We start from the raw sequence: 7,748 nt of genomic DNA, 5'->3' as shown, positions 1-7,748 counted from the left end.
CTATTATGTTATGCCATAGTCTCCTTGAATTGCCCTACCTCAGTTGTTCTGCCCCAAACCCCAGACCATCATACCACACTTCCCTCTTACTCATCAGAATATTTGATAAGGATAAAAGATCTTATATTTTAGAATATCAGATATCTTTCCCCATCAGAATATCAGATGCCTCTCCCTATCTCCAGATGCCTCTCCCCTTTACATCATTGTTCCTGTCATCCTATCAAGACTCTCTGTACCCCACATTCAATACTGGATACTTGGAGACGAGAGTCTGATCCAGTCAATTGATTAACTCTAATAAATTAAATTATTAAAAACTCTCTAATTTCTGTCTTGCCTCAGTTTCTTTGGCATTACAATTAGAGAAATGCAAATAAGACCATTTTGAGATTAACACTCAACATCTTTCAGATTGGCTAAACTGTAAAGAAGATATAATGATAAATATTGGCGGGAATGTGGAGAAAAAATAGGACGCTAATGCATTGCTGGTGGAGTTGTGAAATGATCCAACCATTCTGGAGAGCAATTTGGAACTATGCCCAAAGGCTATAAAATTATGCAGTCTCACTACTGGGTCTGTATCTCAAAGTGATCATAAAAGAAAGAAAAGTACCCCCATATGCAAAAAAAGTTTGTAGCAGCACTTTTTGTAATGGCAAGGAAATGGAAATTGATTGGTTGCCCACTAGTTGGAAAATGGCTGAATAAGTTATAATATATGAATATATGAATGTTATGGAATATTATTGTTCTATAAGAAATAATCAGCAGGATGATTTCAAAAAAGCCTGGAAAGACTCAGATGAACTGATGTTAAATGGATGGTAAGTGAAATGAGCAGAACCAAGAAAACATTGTATACAGTAACAAGATTATGTGACGATTAATTGGGATGATTCAAGGCAATTCCAATAGATTTGTGATGGAAAGTGCTTTCCACATTCAGAAAGAGAACTAGGGAAACTGAATGTGGATCAAAAGTTCACCTTTTTCTTGTTTTTATTGTTTGCTTTTTTTCCCCCTTATCATGTTTTTTCCCTCTTGATCTTTCTTGCATAGCATGATGAATACGGACATGTTTAGAAAAATTGCATGTGTTTAACCTATTGGATTGCTTGCTGCCTTGGGGAGGGAGGGAGAGAGGAAGAAAAATTTGGAATAAAGGATTTTGCAAAAGTGAATGTTGAAAGCACCAGTCCTGAAGTCAGGAGAATCTTGAGTTCAAATCTGGCCTCAGAAATTTAACCTTTCCTGGCTGTGTGACCCTGGGCAAGTCACTTAATCCCAATTACCTCACCAACAACAAAAAAGTGAATGTTGAAAGCTATCTTTGCATGTATTTGGAAAAATAAATTAATTTTTTTAAATTAAATTTTTTTTAAAGAAAATTTAAAAAAGAAAGATAAAGAATCAGGATCGAAAAGATGAATGACTTATCCAAGCTTATACAGGTAGTAAACTGCAATGCTTAGATTTGAATTCAGGTCATCTGTCCTTAATACCAGCATCTTTTTCACTTCCTTATACAGCCTCTCCAAAAAGGATGATGGGCATTGCTATAATCCCTCCCTTTGTTTTTTTTTTTTTTTTTTTAATGTCAGCTCATAAAAAACAGGGATTGGATTTCTATCTGAGTTTTCAGCCCCACAATTTAGAGAACATGCTCAAATAAAGTCTTAGAATCCTATAAGGATATCATTTTTCTAAATATAAAAGAAAACACAGGGATATAGATTCCTTGGTTAGAAATGAGGGGTGAAAGCACATAGAAGTTACTTCTTATTTATCCTGTATGTATCTTGTTTGTACATAGGTGTTTCTAAAGTGTTGTCCCCATTAGAAAGTGAGTTTAAGGACAGTGACTATTTGATTTTTGCCTTTTGTATCCCCCTAGCGCCTCATGCATAGTTGGTTTGCTATTCTCCTTGGCACATAACAGCAATTTGTTGGATTCACTACAGACATTTGCCCTGGACCAAGATGCTTCTTTATTCTAAGGAACAAGAACAGAGATGCATCAGATATCCCACATGGAGAAAACTACTGATGGAGACTATGGAACTCTCAGCCAGTCCATCAAAGAGTGAGATACACTGTGGTGTTTTTATCAGAATATCCTTGCATACTCCTAATAGCCTAGATGAAGGAAGCAGGTCAGCAGGGTGTCTAATGATTATGGTGTTTACATTTAAGGTAAATCTTTGCTTTAGAAAAAAAGTGAAATATTGATCTTCAGGGCTTCTATTCTTCCCATTCTAAGCTATCTTCTCCATTCAGTAGCATCCCTATGCTCTCCTCTACTCGAGGTATTCTAAAGCTCTCTAAACAGCTTTGGGTCTCAGTTTCCTCATCTGTAAAATGAAGGGCTTGGTTTAGAGGCAAAGATCATTTTGGTTTTGTCTGTCTATAGAAAAGTACTTGTCATATAATGACTATATCCTGTATTTGAAGTCAAAAGGAATTAGATTTGAATCCTTCAGATCCTTACAAGCTAGATAACCATGGGTTAGTCATTTAATCTCCCTGTTTTCTCATGGATTAGAGATAATATTGGAATTTACTGATAGAACCATGAGCACCCAATGGGAATGTCTGAAAAAACTTTGTCAATCCATATAAATGTGAGCTATGATTGTTACCCCCCATTCTCTTGTACACAGCAAGTGCTTAACAGATGCTTCTGAAATTTAACATTACTGCTGCACCATCAGGCTTTGGCTAACCCTGCTCCTTTCATTTCTATCATCATGAATTTTTGGACAAAAACCAATCCAAGAACCACACAAGTTCTGGCTGCTGGCACATCCTGCATGTGTAATTGTGTACACACACACACACACACACACACACACACACACTAGTGTGTGTTCACTAGTTCAAGACTAGTTCAAGAACAGCTGTGTTCCACTCCTGTCTTTAGCAAAGAAAATTTTTGGGTCAATTTCCTGTCACCTACACCAAGCACGTTCTTGGCTTTTAATTTTTTCCCTCCCAAGAATACTTGCTCCCAAGGACTGGGGACACATCAAAATTCAGGAAATAAAGATTATCTTGGGGATGCGCATCTCCAGTCAGAACTTAAAGCTTGGCAACTTTTCAGAGGATTTAATGCACTGCAGGGGATTCAATGAGCAAGGTGGGAACCCCAGCTCTTCAGGAGACATATCCTCGATCAAATTGGAAGCAATGTAATACTACCTTGTGTGAACTAGTCATTTAATATCTCTGAGACTCAGTTTGTTCATCTGTTAAATGAGGGAGTAGACTAGTTTGCAACTAAGGTTCCTTCCAATTCTAGAGCTAGAAAAACCATGAATCCCAATGTCCTTCCATACAAGTCATCCAGTTCACAGGGAACTTCAGCACTGTATATGTAAAGGGGCCAAGGGGCCAACAAGCAATCAATCATTAGATTAGAAAGCTCTTGGAATAATGGGTAATCAGAGTAATGTGACATATTTCTGAAAACTGTCCTACCCTGGAGAGGACCCACTAGACCCACCCTCAAAGGGACTATAAGATCACAGAACTACAGATTTAGATGTGGATGGGAATTTAGAGATTATTTAGTTCAATTCCATTTTATAGACAAAAAAAAAAAATTAAAGACTAGAAAGAGAAAATGACTCACTGAGAGTCACATATGTTATAAGTGCCCTCTATAGGATTTGAATACGGACTCTCTTGATTCCATATCCAACACTTTCCAATTACACCACACTGCTCAATTCTGTAGCCTAACACCCAGCACTGGGTCTCATCCACAGCCAGCACTTCATATTGTTAAACTAGGGGAAAGTTAATCTGAGGAAAGAATTTCTTAAAATTAGACTGTTTAGCATAGCTTGGTGGTAGCTAAGTGGGACAGGAGATAGGTTAGGGTCTGGAGTCAGGAGGAACTTACTTCAAATTTGGTCTCAGACAATTTCTAGCTGTGTAACCCTGGGCAAGTCACTTAACAATGTTTGCCTCAATTTCCTTTTCTGTAAAATGAACTGGAGAAGGAAATGGAAAATCAATCTGGTAACTTTGACAGGAAAACCCCAAATGGGGTCACAAAGAGGCATGGTGACTAAAATGACTAAACAACAAAATAAAGAGGCCCTCCCCCACATATTAATCCAGGATCCTGCCCTCAAAATGTACCTTTTCTGCTTAATAATAGACTTTTCAGCAAACAGCTGTTCAATGATCAGACTTGTTCAATGATCTCAGACACCTGCTAAAACAAACACTAGAGATAGGTCTATAATAATTAAACCAGAAACTTCAGAAAAAGCAGGTAGTTTTGCAAATGCATATGATCCAGTCTTCATGATCTGAAATTTGCATGAGGTAAGACAACTATAACTCCAAACTTGCAGCTGTTCGTCTATTGATCAATGAAGTCTTATCCCTCTGAGAGAGTCACAGAACAGGCAGCTGCAAACTCGCCTTGTCTGTTTATTTAAGTTAGTTATTTCTATACAGTAGAACAGATGCCTAATTCTGGTTTTGGGTAGAATGCAGTTGTTATAATTCCATCCCCGTATTGCAGTCCTGTCTTAAAACTCTCCTGAAGGGCCTAAAAAATTATGAAGCCAAATGTCAATAGTTCTCTGACCATTTAGAGCTTTGTGATAAAATATTTGCAGTAATTGAAAGCTTCTATGAGCCCTTGGCTCCCTTCTGATGAGCCATAAACCATGTTGCCCTCCTCCCCATATTTTCCTTACTTGTGAGGGTGGGCCATACATAAAGGATGCTGTCATGTGAAAGGAGGCAATCACGCCTAAAAAAACCCCCACAACTCCAATATCCCCAGGAGACTGGTTTCTCCATTTCTCCCTTTCCTTGAACATTAAAAAGAAAGGGAAGGGGAACTTCCTTCTCAAGTCTTGGTGATTTCTTGCTAAGGATATAAATACAAGCATGTTGAAAGCATATTCTCAATAAGATTATTAATAACTCCGTGTCAGGATGGGAGGAGTCATCCAATGTGGGATCACAGGGTTTTGATTCTAAATCTGTTCCCTATTTTTGTGGTTAGATATGGGTATATACAGGGTAACCCTTTAAAAACGGATTCTTTAGTGCAGTGTGAATGCAAGTGGGCTTATGTGGATGTGGCAGTGTATACTCACGCAAAGCTCAGTGTAAATTAATCATTGCAAACATGAGGCCATGATTGACTGAAGTAAAAATAAAAAGTCTCCAGGTACTATGATAGCACTCAAAAGTATGAAATTATACCATGTTAGTCCTGGGAGGAGCTTAAGAACCATCAAGTCTAGTTCTTCTTTTACAGATGAAGAAACTGAGTCATGAGGACTAAAAAATTACTTGCCTGGGTGAGAGGATGTTAGTAGCAGATTCCAGTCTGGAATCCAAGTCTCTTAGTTACTGGTCCATTGAAATTTTTATCCAACCTTCTTCCTCCCTCCCCCCCCCCCAATTTTTTCTGTGTATGTTGGGAAAGGGAGATATCCATCTATTTGTATTCTTTCACAGAAGATGAGATTTTTAAATATTTAAAATGATAGTTCCTATCTTCAAGGAGCTTATATTCTAGTAGAAGAAAACAAACCAAGGATTAAAATTAATTCTAATTCAAGGTGTACCCCAAACTCAGTATTCTTTCTCCTCCCTCTATACTTTTGCAAAGACTGTTTTCTGTTTCTGTAATGTACCCCTTCTTAACTCTACCTCTTAGAATACTTAGAAGAAAGGAAAGAGAAATAAAGAGGAAAAAAATGAGGTTATATCTATCAATATTTACAATAGAAGTTAAAAATTTTTAAATATTTAATTCAAATTACATGACACTAAATCCATAACATTTCAACAAATATTTTTATGAAAAATAACTTTTTCCAAATCAAAAATAGTAAGAAAGGTGGCACTATTTTACAAATATTTGCAAATATTGTAAATGTGTGGCTTAACAGAAGACAGGATTCTCATATCAGCTTTTTCATTAGACCTGTTGTAATATATTGTTTTGGTTGAAGTTCATAAAGAAAATCAGGCCTCACACAGGCAAATAGATGGAAAAGAAGGGAGTATTTTAATAGGCAAATAACATATTATGAAAAAGAGATTTGATTCCACAATACTCCAGAAAGGGTCTTGGGGGATCCCCAGAAAATCCTTGACTCATACTTTGAGAAGCACTGGTAGAGGAAATTCACAGGTAGAGAAATTGCTTCTCTCAACGTTGGTGGGCATCTTCTCAGCAATTTATCATCTCCAAGCAGTAGTTTTTAAAACTTTTTTTTTGACATGGACTTATTTGGCAATTGGTTGAACCTCCAGATCTCTTCTTTGAGTAATGCTTTCCACCCACCCCACCCCCATTCCCCACTTAATAGTATTTAAATTTTTTTAGCTAAAGATTGTTTACAACATTCACTTCTATAAGATTTTGAGTTCCAAAATTTTCTCTTTTTCATCTTCTCCTCCCCAAGACAGCAAGCAATCTCATATAAATTATGCATGTACAATTATATTAAACTTAATTCCACATTAGTCATGTTGTGAAAAAAAGACTAAGAACAAAAAGGAAAAACTATGAGAGAAAAAAAACAAACAAAAAATGAAAATAGCATGCTTCCATCTGCATTCAAACTCCACAGTTCTTTCTCTGGATGTGGATAGCGTTTTCTATCATGTGTCTTTTTGGAAATGTCAGATCATTGTATGGCTGAGAAGTGCTAAGTTAATCAAAGTTGATCATCTAATGATGTTCTTAAATGCCTAAAATACCTAAGTTTAAAAAGAAACCAATTATATTGAACCAGTTATTAAAACAGTTCAAACAACCCCCACAAAAATCATGGTTCTCCCAAGTTAAGAACTGGTGTTAGAGTTGCTTAGCCCACCCAAGGACTACATCATTTGCCAAGTCATATAGCCAATATATTCAGAATTAGGGCTTGACTTCAAGGCCAGCTTCCCGTTGCTTTTCTAAGAAAGGGATCCATTTTTTTTTGTTCCAGGATAGACTGTGTGAGACAGACTTAAATCTGACCAATGAGCAGTCTACTCCACAGGCTTCTCTTTTCCATAGCTATGCTCACATTTCTGCTGTTTTTCTGGGTCTGTAACCTCAGAATCATTCATAATATTTCAAAGCTTTTTTTAATAAGCCTAGGCCAAATTTAGCCTAATTTAAAATGACCCAACACCTCATTTAGCAAGATTCTTCCCAATAAACATTACCGAGTTCCTACTGCCTTCTTCCTAATATTTCATATATAAGCAGAGAGAAAAGCTCAACAGAGACCAAGGAGTATTTATTGACATGAAATGTGAAGGGATAAATCCATGGGAACTGAATTAATAAGCAGCTGCCTACATGGCAACATACACATGCAGAAGATAAACATATTGAAGATGATTTTCACTTTTAACGATCACCAAACTTATAAATTGCTTAAGTCTACCTCCTCAAACACATATATATATATGTATATATTTATATGTGTGTGTGTGTGTGTGTGTGTGTATTATATAGATTTTTTAATCTGAACTTGGATTTGGTGGCTTCCCCTTACACACACACACACACACACACACACACACACACACAACCAGGTCTGTCTGCCCCAAGGCTCTGGTGACTGGGATAAGCATAGGGCAGATGCTATGTATGTAAACAGCACCAGGGTTGTTACCTATGCTGCTCCAAGCACATCCCTGTGGAACCTAAACGAGCATTTCAAATATTTATTGGGGAGTTTGGGATTTTTGGAGAAACGTTC

This window comes from Sarcophilus harrisii, chromosome 1, assembly GCF_902635505.1.
Source record: "Sarcophilus harrisii chromosome 1, mSarHar1.11, whole genome shotgun sequence".
Classification (NCBI taxonomy): domain Eukaryota; kingdom Metazoa; phylum Chordata; class Mammalia; order Dasyuromorphia; family Dasyuridae; genus Sarcophilus; species Sarcophilus harrisii.
This window is presented reverse-complemented; position numbering follows the sequence as displayed.